The following is a 13,520-nucleotide window of genomic DNA, read 5'->3' on the forward strand; positions in this document are numbered from 1 at the left end:
AGTTCGATATAAATTCGAAAGTTCGGAAACAACGACACTCGCGAAATAATACGGCGATTCGAAGAGGATAGCCCTACAATTTCCTCAAAAACTTACGTCGTCTCTTCCGTAAGTGCATCTAGCAATGCCACGCGTGCGTTACGCACATCGTGGTCATGAATAAATGATCCGACGATGCCGAAATAGCCGAAACGTTTCTGAAAATAATTTGCCAAGAAAACAATGTGATTTACGGTACTGACAGGCGCGTTCGCTTTTCATTTTCAGTTCAGTTTCCTCAGACTTACGAGATCTTCCGAATCTCGCTCCTTTTCTTCCTCGTTTTTCTATTTACTCTGCTTACACGCTTCTTTCGTACAAGATCGAAGACCATAAATACAATTTGCACGGACCTTGTGAAACGCGGAGTTGTTGTAATTCCAGTCGAACGACCACGATTTTGCTTCGTCGCGTAATCTTCCACGCAAAACATTCCTTCTTCCCGGCGAGCATACTTTCGAAAACCTGTTTTTTTTAGAACCTCGATGCCGTTTACGCCGATTTCAATATCGATGTCCACGACTTTTCGATCGCGACGATCAACCGTTCTTCGAACAATTCTTCGTAGGCTTAAGCTGCCGAGGAATATCGGTGCGCAGCGTGTATTATTGTTATTAATATATTGCAGCCACACGTGAAATTATTCTTTGACTATCATAATGAATTTAATAGCAACAAATTTTATATATAAACGTAATAATGAATGCAACGAAAGTAAAGGTATTATATTCACTTTCGTTCAAGTGATCGGTTAACCATTAGAGTAGAATCTAACGATTATCAATATTAAAGAGCATCGCTTGTTTGCTTCTTACAGCTTCGCCGCCTTTCGCATATTTTATATTTTCGTTCAACGTTTTAATTTTAGTACACGAACAACTTTCATAAATCGTGAGAGCTAATCTGTTAATAATGTAATCAGAAATGATAATTGATCAGAAATAATAAAAACTGAGCAGGTTAATTAGCCTAGTTCCATAAAGGACCAAATTAAAAATCCAATCAACAACGTACTTGAGCCAAGCTTAAATTCAATGCGCGTGTTAAATTAACGTTTCAACTTATTAATAATTCAACGATATTTTCCGCTGCATTGATCCTTTCTTTTTTTTTTAATTCACAACGAAATACAATAGCCTGCTTTTTTATTTATTACCGTTACACGCTGTCGCTATTATCAGTGGTTTCGAAAAACTAGAAACAACAGGGAAATAAATTTCTATATATCCGTCGCTCGTTACATTACATCGACGTTTTATAAATGTTTATAACGATGGTCTCTGATATTTACGTTGTCGATTGATTTAAGATAAATGAATTTCAGGAAAGAAGAGAATTGACATTTAATCATTTCAATTGCAATTACGCGTAATCACAAACCACTTCTATAAAGGGAAATTTAATTTTACAAATACGAAATAACCCGATCAGATAGTCAAAATACTTTCAACCCTTCAAAAATAGACATAGTAGAGGCCATTCGATTCTGTAATTGAAATTTGAATTTTCATTTCAGTTATCACGGAGAACTTTAGAAGTTTTAACGTTCAAGTACGTCCGAGTATAAAAGAGAAAACTTAACGAGTAAACGCGCGTTAGATCGATTGTTATGAAACAGGGATAACAGTAAATGAAATTACTTACTTTCTTTTGTTCATATTATGTTGGACATAAACATACGTGAAATACTATAAATAATAAGAACAACAACAACAACAAGTTTGTTATTGTTATTGTTAGTGTTTAGTGTTAGGATATATTAATATATTAATACACAGCTGTGGTCAGGTATAAATAAAACGGTCAGGTACCTTCGTTCTACTTCTTCCTTCTTTTTATCTGCGCTGTTTGCATCGAATCGTCTGACGATACTTTTAATTTTCATCGACGATCGCACGATGAAAGAGAGAACATATTCCATTCTCAATCAAACACTTAAGAGACCTTGTACTTTGAAGAGTGCATAATAATCGTACGCAGAGCGAAACAAAGAGCAATCGAATTTCATTATTCGAAGATACGAACAATGGACGCCGATGAATCCTGCGCGAATTTCATTGCTGCGTCTGATCGAGGAAGTGTCCACCCTATGGGGTCACGCGATACACTCACCCAGGTTGAGTCTGTGAATCACCCAGGATTTCGAGACTCTTTCTATTCCCAAGAATTTCTTCTGTCGAGCCGACGACCGCAAGACTCGATTCTGAGTCGGGTTTCTTGCACGATTTTCGAATGCAAATGAGCCAAAGTGACTAATCGCTAGACGAATTCGATTTAATTCAAATATCAGTCGATTCGTAGCAATGGTACGTTAATTTTCTCCAGATTATATAAATTAATGGACGATTAGTAGCAACGACCAGCGGCGTTTTATATTCGGAATTGGTATATCATAAATTAAGAATATTCCAATTTATTAAAATTATTCCGAGGGAAAGCGACGTCGGGGGGAAAGAGTCGTTCAGTTCGAGTGAGAAATGTCGAACTTCAACGAAGAAAATCGTTAAACTAGATACCATTTTGCTTTTGATTTTTGGAAAGATAAGTTCATTCGTTAAATTGTTATTTGTAAATTGTTAAGTTAAAAATTATGCCTTAAATTGTGTCCACAAGCGTGTCAATTAGGAAGAAAAGGATTATAATAAATGATTATGGTGTTAGAAGTAATCCAGTGGAAAAGATATAAAGCAATAATGAAATAATTGCGATAGATATAAATTTTATGTGAACTGATCAAAGTAACCTATTCGTCTTGTTGGTTAAAAGTTATGTTTAGTCACTCGATGACTCATCTCGGAACATTATGATAATGAACGTAATGACGTTCGACTTTGACTAGATAAAATTCATATTAACAAAAAACTTTCCATAATATAATAAAAGAATATCATAGGAAATATTCGCTACTTGAAGATAATGATTTGGAGATTGGTACGAAAGGAAAGAATTTTTCTGTATATATTTCACACGTGATAAAATTGCGAATTATTGTCGATTATCTATCGACTAAATTAATTTTGAGAAGGCTGTTATTCGCGTAAAATTGATTACCATACCTGCTGTGACTTATCAGTATATTTATTATACGTGCTGTTTTCTTTTCTAAAGATAATTTCATGGAACTGTTCGATATAAGAAAAATGTTGTCTTCTTTTCCTTTCTTTCTGGAAACACGATGGAATGTATTCGAGACAAGCGAGATGACTCTTCTCATAACGATAATACCGATATAACGAGTTATCGAACCGTTTTCCGTTCTATATTTTTTTAAACAAATTATAAGAGGAATTGCAGAAGTGTACAATACGACGAATCGTAAAAGATAACATTTTTATAATTATCGTACTGCGATAAAAATTACTTACTCGTTAACGTTAAAATGTTTTAATTCCTATTAATTCTATTTATTTTATATGTATATTTGAATAATAGATTCGGTCGTATCTTAGGCTATGTACGTCGGAAAAGATTCTCAAAATCAATCTTTTACTTTGGTGCAATTAATTATTTATAGATATTAGAAGTGGTTAGAAAATAGTAAATTAAAAGATCGATGTTTCGTTCGCGCAAATGGAAGATAAAGAAAACACACGCGCGTGAAATACGCGAATCTCATATTTCAATAATAAAGTTACCAATGCACGCTTTATCGAAGCAAAATTGCCCACAGCTCCCCGTCTCTTGATGTTCGATTTTTGGAAAACAAAACCAGGTCGGACCGTTTTTTGCTCGACGATGAATGAAAGTCTTTCCATTCGAGATATACGTGAGTCAAATACGAATTAACGAAAGCCGAAAGAAGAGGGCTATTTTGAATGAAAATAGGGGAGCGATCGGAGGTTGGAAAGAGAAACAAAGACGATGGCTAAAGATGATGGTTCCTCTCGGTTTTATTTCGACCGAAAGAGGAAAAAGACGTGAGCCTCTTTTTTCCTGACCCTGTGGCTGACCCGAAGATAGCATCGCCAGTTTGGAATGCATTTGCATTAATTCGGTCCTAAGCCTATTTAAATGCAGCAGAATCGAGTTTGTAATCCTATCTGGAACGTTTTGCAGAAAAAAGTTCCACGCACAAAGACCCAACCAGGCCATGGAAATTAGGGGGTGAATCGATTTCTGCGAACTCTAAGATTTGTTTTTAAAGGGAACCCAGTAACATACGTGTAATACGTAAAATTCAAATAATAATTGAATTATTAACGATCACGGTTTATTAAAAATAACGTATAACGAAAGTTCTAATATATAACGAGATGCAAACGATCGTTCCCTTTGATAAATATACAGTGGCGTGAATAAATTATAAGCTCAACAGCTCATTTCTTACAACATTACGATAAAAATTGACAAAATCTTCTACATAATTTATGATATTACAATATAATATTTTCTTCTGTTGAAGTCCGGGCGAAACTAAATTTTCTCTTAAAATTCTGTTTTTTTTCTTTCTGTGAAAAAAAATAAATTCAATGTTAATTCTCTTACGTTTTCATTCAATATTTAGTGATTTTTCTGTATTCTTGATTACTTCTGTTAATTTGTTACACTATCCACTAATTGATTTATAGTTTCGTTTTGAATATCCGCCCACGTAGATATTACTATTTCTTCAAATTCAACGACTTTTTCTATAGGTGGCCTCTCCTGATCGTAAATTTTTCTCGCTAGAATTTCACGCAGCTACTTCATCGTAATAATTCATTAGCACAATAGCGTTGAAAAATTGTCTTTTCGCCCTCCACCTTCTTTCGGTTACGAAAGGCAATAGTTCGCCATGTAACGTCTTCCGATATTCTGCAATGTTCAATCTCAATTTATAAAGACAATTTCCCTTAACGCATCCAGCTACGATCGATGGATTTCGTCAGAAGTTGCTTGGAGATATCAAAGAAATAATGGCGAGAATTGGTTCGAGCTTATAATCGTTCGCAGCGACTGTACGTCAAATAAATTGCAAATGCAATTGCCCAATTAACTTAATTAAAAAATCAATCAACAATCCGCTTGAAATTCACTCGACGATTTAGCGATAACATTACGAATAATGTTCACGGTCCTTTGTTTCGTTCGATTATTCAGTTTGATTCACACCGTAGCGAGAAATCAGTGTGTTTCTAAAGAAGCGATAAGTTGCACGAAGGAATTTATTATGGTGGTTTTATCGCGTTGCCGATGCGCCGGCACGTGCCCAGGCGCCACGATTCTTCATTTCTTCGTCGAGTCTCAGATACTTTCGTAGATTTTGAATACGTTTCTCGTGAAATCACTTTACTTTTTCCACCTCTTCTCTTACTCGTTCCTTGCACGGGACTGCTATGAATCTCTTTTTGTCCGGCCAGTATTCGGAGAAGTCACGCGTGGCTGTGATAAAGAAAAAAAAAAAAGAAGAAGAAGAAAATGAAAGATTACCAAGTTCCGAACTTTGAGCGATCAATTCATTTAGATTGTGAATTTCCGAGAACATTTTTCTTGATAATTATCTCGCGTATCTATCGTTAACTGCGTTCGCAGATGAAAAATTGAATTCGAGCATGAAGCGGTTGCAATTCACCCCGTTGTATCGTAAATGCTTTGCCGGGTAAAAGATGTGAGAACGACTGGTGGTTTATCGTTACTTCTAGATGAAATCTACGCTCGTTAGTTTGCTCTTGCGAAGAAATGCACGGTGAAACGGTTCGTTTTCTTCTCGTTTGATCGTGCAATATGCTTGTTATTATTTCGCCACTTTACGGCGAACAAGATATTTTCTTTCGAAGCAATTTTTACCTTGGTTTTCGTAATTTTACCCTGTAAATAACAATCAGTAGGTTATTACCAAGCAAAGTACGTATTGTATTGATTTTTCCACGGGACATGTATAACATTTATTCGAAAAATCTCGAATACGATCGCTATGATATAAATAATTTAGAAAATATTTGCAAATGTTCGCAGGCGAACTAAAAACACTCGAAGAATATTCGCGCAGGAAAATTCCCAATTGCATAGAACACTTGCATGGAAAATATTCTTCCTTTCTCACTCTAACTGCGAGGAATTCGTGAGAAATAAAAGAGCATCTCGATCATCAAAGTGGCCCGTGAAAGGAGTCAGTTGGCCGCGCCTAAAAAATCATCTGGTCAACCGACTGTTTGCTTTCTCATTCCATTGTCACCGTCTAATTCTAATCGTCTATCGATGCTGTCGACTCAGCCCTCCTTTGTCGCTTCCTTTCTGCTTTTTTTACGTCTTGGTCAAGGTTATCGCGTGACAAGCCAAACTCGATGAAACGAAGGTGGTAGATTCCTTTTAAGGATGAAAAATGTTGCAACTGGTCCCATTAAGAAAGAACGAAGATATACATATGTAGATGATAGATCAGCTTAAAGCCAGCTTCGTCTACGACAACGTCGCGAAAGAGTAGAGTAGTCTGTAAAGGAATCTTTAGCGTCGACTATAAGGATCGCGCGATTTGAATTCTATTCGATCGCATTGGATCGTGCTTTAGAAAAATTATCCGGATGAAGTAAATCGCATCTTCGAGCCTCTCTTTCAATGGTAAATCTATACGTTCGTTGACGGTGATTTTTCACAATTTAAACTGGCGTGGAAAAATCGCGCGAATATATTCCAACTTCTTACGACGATATAGTGGATTTAAGTGGAATTTTGGAAAAATGACTCTTCATATACGCCGACATAATATTGAAAAAGTCACAGTGATCGCGAAGAAGAACATTTTGTACGTGGCAATGCTATTTGGCTAGCCCAACTTTTTTGATTCATTGTGTTTACACGGAACGTCTGTGACCGGACTGTCTGTCTTTTTAATGAGTCAACATCCTTCCTTGTAGCAAACTCTGCGAACAATTTGCTCGCGGTTTCAATCGATACGACGTATCGGTCAGTCTACCACCTTTGTGGTATCGCTTTTGTGATTCATAGTGCGACCATTGAGCAATCAATGCGGTGGCTTCCTATTAATCTACATGCGAATTTATTTGCACTTGCTTTCCAATTGTTTCGTACATGTTATATAGGTATTGCTTTATGTCTGTACTGGTATCCGATTGCACTCTGAAGAAACTCTCAAGTACTCTAAATTACGTTTAAAAGAACTAAATCATGATCGAACAGGATTCAAGTACAATGAGAAAAAAATACTATTCGAATCCTATGAATACTACGGTTTCAAGTCGAACGTGAATTTTCCTCTCTATTTCTACTGAATAAAAAAAAAAAAAAAGAAATTTTTATTCTTCGCGCGACAGATGAGACTATTCGTTCGCGGTTTCGGTTGCGGTGGAATTTCGTAGAAAGAGAGGGGAAACGAAAGCGCGGAGAGTTTCCTTTCGTGAGTCGCGCGCGAAACCGGAAGAATCGATGCCATAATCGTTGATGGATGAGCCGCTGATTCATCCATCATCGACGAGTGGAAGCTTCCCTCGTTCGTTTCTTCCTTTTTTTTTCTACCGTGCAACAAGTAACACGATTTGATTATGCATCGGACACGAAGGTCGGTTTGTAACTCATAAGCTGGCCAATTGAACGAAATTTATCGCGCGAACGAGTCAGGATGGATTCGCCGAGTTCTGGGTCACTGATTTTCACCAAAGAATTCGATAATTTCCGTGAATCGTGATCGGTGGAAATTTAAAACGATAAAAGAGGGAAGCGAGATTAGATAAACGCGGAAATGTCGAAGTCGACACGATCTCAAGCGTAGAATTAAATATGAAATTAATTAAATATAAAATCGAAGCTAAGTCAGTTGTTTTATTTTCATTTGCCAGGATATATCAATTGTATATATTTCCAGCATTGAAATATAAATCAGAAATTCTTTTCTATTCTTCTTGCTTCTTATTATCTTCTGAAGATTCGTCGAATTTAATTAATTCGACAGGTTCTCCGAGACTGTTCCTATTGCAAAGACGAACGAACGTAAAGGGAGAAGATTCTACTGCTCATCTTTCTATGTAGAAAGTTAAATAGCTGAAACTAATCGACGAATTGACCGTGACCTGCAGGAATATATTCCCTTACGGTAAATAGTCAGGAGATAGTACTCATTATAATTTATCATTTCTCGCTGACTGATTTCCATAACTCGTTAATTTGCCACAAAGGCGAGTCGTTCGGCGTAGACTAGGTCGATGCGACGAATCTACTGTTAGATTCCTGTCGACTATTCCCTTCGAAATGGACCTCGATATTTCTCAGAAAACGGTCCTCTTTAAGGCAAATAGATTCAATCGGATATTCAAACGATTCTTATTAAAGATAGACCGACTCGCCGTTAGTATTCGACTTTTTCTCGAATCGTGTGACGACGATCCATAGCTTCGTCCAACGTCCCATTCGACCAACTATCCTCTTTTTCGTTCGATATATCAGTCATTTTCAAACAGACGCGCATCAGTTAAAAGCACACACGTTAGATACATGCAGGTTGTGATCGAGCGATCGTCACTCAGAGTTCAGTCGATTTTAGTCGAAGCTGACGTAAATCTAACGCAATATCGCTACGAGCTTGATAGTCTCTACTTAGCCTTATTAACTTTTTTTCAAGACTGCACGCTATTGCAGTAGACTAGAATACGAATAAAATGTTTACAACCATTCAAAGTTACGAGATAGACTCGTTTCACACTTTTTTCTCCAATTACTATCCTTCTCCGTGTCATTTGTTCTTTATTTAAAAAAAAAAAAAAAAACAATCTCCCTCGGAAATTATTATACTTAGCTCCTTCTTTCGTAACGTCGTAACACAGAAGAGACGCGATTTATCACGTCTTCCGTTACTATTTTTCATTCGTGGGAAGCTAAAGTAGCGTGTTATAAGTCACGGTGAAATATGGATCAAAAGTTATCGATGGAAAATAATTATCGTGTGTGCGCAGTCGTGCAACAAAATCTTACACATCTCTCGAAATTTTCCTCCAACATTAGCATCTTGTTTTCTTAGTAGGAACCGCACCAAGCAGAAAAATTTATTTCAAGAAAATCACACTCAAGATATTTCCCATCGGCATCATCGGGAAACTGCGAGACGCACAAACACGCGTCTATCGCAACGAGAAATCTAGTCTGCAGTCGCGACTGTTAAAGCAGGAAATCTGTTACAATTAAATAATTGGTCAGGCGACGGACACTGTACAGTTCACTTTGTTCTATGGAAATTCTTAAGTCAGCGCTTAAGTTGACCCTCTGTGACAGTGGTTGTCAGACTGCGAGCTAAAACTTCCAGTGTAAATATACGTATTATAGGCGAGAACGTAGAAAATATCCAAAGTATAGTACTCGTTATAACATTCAGTAAGAAAAGCAAAAGTTCTTGGAAAATTCGTGTTTGCATGCGTATCCGCATTGTAATCGTGTAACTTGCAAGTTGCATGGATATATTTTTTACATTCTTATGTCTTACTCGTGTGTCATGAAAATATTGTAGCATGTTATTAACATGTCGTTCTGTCAAGATCAAGCGATTTGTTTATAACTCAAGTTTCGATAAAAATGTCGCGAATCGAGAAATTGTAATTAATTGGAATTTTCTCCTTTCGACGCGAATACAAACAGGCGAAACGATATTCTGATCTCATTGATAGTCTCGAACGTTGTACGGTATTGTTCGATGGAAGATTCCTTTTTTCGCCACACATCTCCTGATGTCGACAAGGAAAAATCAATTTACTCGTTTTGATGTCTAATTTCCACGTTGCTTCCGCGTTACGGTAAAAAAAAGAAAAAATGGAGTCGTTGCGTCCGATGTTACGTGTACGTTGCACGTAATTCTGCCCGATGACGATTAAAACGCGCTGATTACATTCGTTACGTGAAGTGGAATCGCCCTGTATCTGTAGGATTGTTTGGTACGGACTGCGAAAGATGACGAAGAACGATATGAATTATTTGTTTTCTGTCGAGGTATTGTTGCTAGAAATTGTTATGTTTTTCGAAGAATTGCGAGGCAATTTCAGCGAGATTCTACGCAGTGGCGACTGAGGTGTAAAATGGAAGATTGAAAAATACGTAGAAACAGAAAGAAGAAAGAAATAGAAGGAAAAATTTAAGACGGAAATATATGAAGCGATTTAAATTAGATTTTTATTTATCTACAAATATTAGAGAATCTTACAATTTATCCGACAGAAACCAAGCATAGAAAGGAAGAAGAGTTTTGATAATATCTATGGGACGATTGATCGATAGAAAATTGCTTTTTGATAAACAATAGAAGATACAGTTTGTCACCTTTTCCCCTCCGTTCGTCAAAATTATAGAACTTTCGTTCATACGTGTCGAAATTATACAAAAAGAAAGTTTCATCGGCTGTTACACTGTTCAATTTTCATATCGTAGCTTCTGTTCAAAAACTAGCAGCGATGTCGCGTTGTAAATATCTGGGAACACGTTCTGAACATCCTATTATAGAATATGTTTTGATAAAAACGGATTAACAAATGGAATGACATCATTTTGAAAAAAATTCTTTTTAGCTGTAAGTTTGGAAAAAGAAACGTTTTTATGAAAGAATACTATAAATTTCCAGCGTTTTGACGTTTCCTGTTAAAAATGTAAAACGATGTTCTTAAGACGCAGTACACCGAAGAAGAGCAGTTTTCGAATGACGATGCGATTATATGAAAGAATCAATTTATTCGTACACACAGATACAAAAATCTTTCATTTCAATTATATACGTAGATTTAGGTATAAAGAAATGTAATAATTTCAATCGGTTCCTGCGCGATAAATGCACAGGAATAAAATAATCTTAAAGATATTTCTTTTCAAGATAGTTGGTGTCACTAGGACCCACAACCACGATCGAGGATGAAGATCGCTTAGTAATAGAAAATACGACTTATGTTTTCCCCTGTGTTCCTCAGAACCATAAAACCTTCGATGGTAACCTCTGACAAAAAGAGCTGCATCAGCTTCATCCTCTTCTGCAATCAAAATTCATGAAAATTCCTCACCTCTTCCACTTTCCATTCTTCTTTGCCTTTCTTCATTTAAACGTCTCTTCATTATCATCGTCATCTCCGTCCTTCCTGATCGTGACATTTCGTCCAGACCAACAATAAATGATTCCTATGCAAGGATCGACCGCGTAATTATGCGCAAGGTTTGCAGGATGCATCGTATTACCATTTCGATTGAAATGCATCGCGATGGATGATCCGCAAAGGCCAACATATCCAGTTGACGAGATCTACGCCGGCCTACAATGGCGAATTTCTACGATAAGAATGCAACTTGTCGCGTTGCATCGTCGAATAGCATCGGCGAAAATGCGTCAGCTTTTAGCATCGTCTTCCACGACTACAACCCAGTGACTCACAACGCCAATAAGTTTCGTTCCTTCTCTTTCCTCTTCCTTGTCTTTTTCTTTCCGTCCTTTTCTTTTCTCTATTTTTCCTTTTTTTAAGCTCTTTCCTGTATCCATTTCTTTCCTTTTCCATCGTCGAAGATTTTATTTTTGCTGAATCGACGATACATCCAGAGAACTCGTCGAATTTGGATGGGTCGATCGCCGAAGAATCTAAAATGGCAAAGGGATGAACGATCGATTCTGCTGCGACGATATGATCGATCACTGACTCAGACGGAAATCACGTTGCATCGATCCTTACCGATCACTGGTTCAACACGAATCGGCATCAGTACGGAGATACGGAGGCTTCTGATAATTCTCAATTGCTATCTTACAGCATCGGTTCCATGGCTTTCCATTAGCAAAGAAAATGGAGGAACTCTGACAGAGATTTATTTCGTTCTTTAAATACAGTGACGACTGTTTTATCTTGGATATTTTTGTACGTTTTTCTGCATTATGCAAATGCTGCGCATTTTAAATGCATAGAGACGTGTTCTTCGGGAACGTGATATAGCGAAGTAGTTTTATGCCTATGCGTGAATGTGAGAAAATTACACACAGTATGAACATTGTCGTATTTGTTTCTGTAATCGTAAGGTAACGAATTATCGTCATTAGTAGAGAAGTATCGGTGTAGACGTCAAATTCATCAAAGTGTGATCCTGCTTGTCGTCTCTTTGTTTCAGGAAATTTTTCTTCCGGTAAATATAGCGAATTGTCGGTGATTCACGCATTTAACCGTTTCAAATCGACTTCTCAGACACGTTAATTGCCATAAATAATTCTTTTAAAACCACACGTATTGCGCAAAAGAAAAAACTCGACATCTCTCCAAATAATCCTCATATTTTCTCCGTGGCAATTGCAAAATTCACAGCTTCCTTGTAACAGTTTGAAAAAGATAACGAGTGCAAAATTATTATGGACAATTTTGTATGTACTCGGACGATACCACGCATTGATTCTTCCAACTGTATCTCTCAACTCGTTTCTAAAAGGAATAGGAAATGAGAAAAATGGACAGGGGACAAGGGAGAAATTGATGTATAAATAAGCGGAGAAATGGATAAATAGAGAAATGAGATGAAAGAACAAGGGTGAATGAATGATTGAAGACGTAATAGGAAAAGTGGGCGTAAAGTGGGAGAAGATTGTCTGCAAATTGATGAAATCTTTCCAGGATACAATTTTTTCAAAATATCGCAACGAAGTATAACCACTTGTAATGTTTCGTTAAGCCTATAGTAGCCGGTATTTTTTCCAAAAGCTAAGTGTTATCCCTAACGATACGATTATCTTGCTTCTAGTACGAGTCACTCGCTGGAACCTTAACTGGTCGTTTTCTAAGAAATTTCACACATAAACGCATGATTTACGATTATCAATTCATCTGTCGCTGTACTATCTGAACCGATCTAATGATCAGGTTTTTTCCCCTGATGAAACAATTAAGTGATTTCAACTCTTAGAACATTCCATCCACTTGAAGAAGACAGGGGAAAGTTTTTAAATCCAATACTCTGTTCATCGAATTCGTATTACACGAACTATCTTTATAATTAAAACTATGACAGCAATTATCACATAGAATTATAACATCTGTCGTATTAAAATACCCGCTTCGAATAACCAAGTAACGTTAACGTTAAACTTTCAATAAAAAACGAACCTATCGTACCTTTCTTCTTCCTCGATCAGGATGACAAGAAAAGAAAGTAATTATCGATTGGTGGAAAGTTGAAGAAAAACGAACGATCCAATTTGTAAAGCAATTCTCTCGAAAACTATGTTAAACGTAACCTCGAAACCTACCTTAGAAGCAAAACTCTTTCGATCAAACGAATTTAACATCGCGCGACTGGATCAATCGGCGACAACACGCGCACGGCATGCGTGAACTCAACTACCAATTTGCTAATGGAAAACAAATATCGGGTGTGAGTGGGAAAAAGGCAGGTGGAAACACGGTTTCGAGGCATGGACGACCGTTCGATAAAGACGATCGTGCAGGCACGTGCCTGTACTCCGCTGGCTTCGTGAATTTATACGGCGAACGGGATGACGGAAGTGGCTGGAACACCAAGAGTAGAAGATACGACTGGAGGAAGTCGTTCGACTC

The sequence above is a fragment of the Bombus vancouverensis genome, chromosome 5 (assembly GCF_051014615.1).
Source record: "Bombus vancouverensis nearcticus chromosome 5, iyBomVanc1_principal, whole genome shotgun sequence".
NCBI lineage: Eukaryota > Metazoa > Arthropoda > Insecta > Hymenoptera > Apidae > Bombus > Bombus vancouverensis.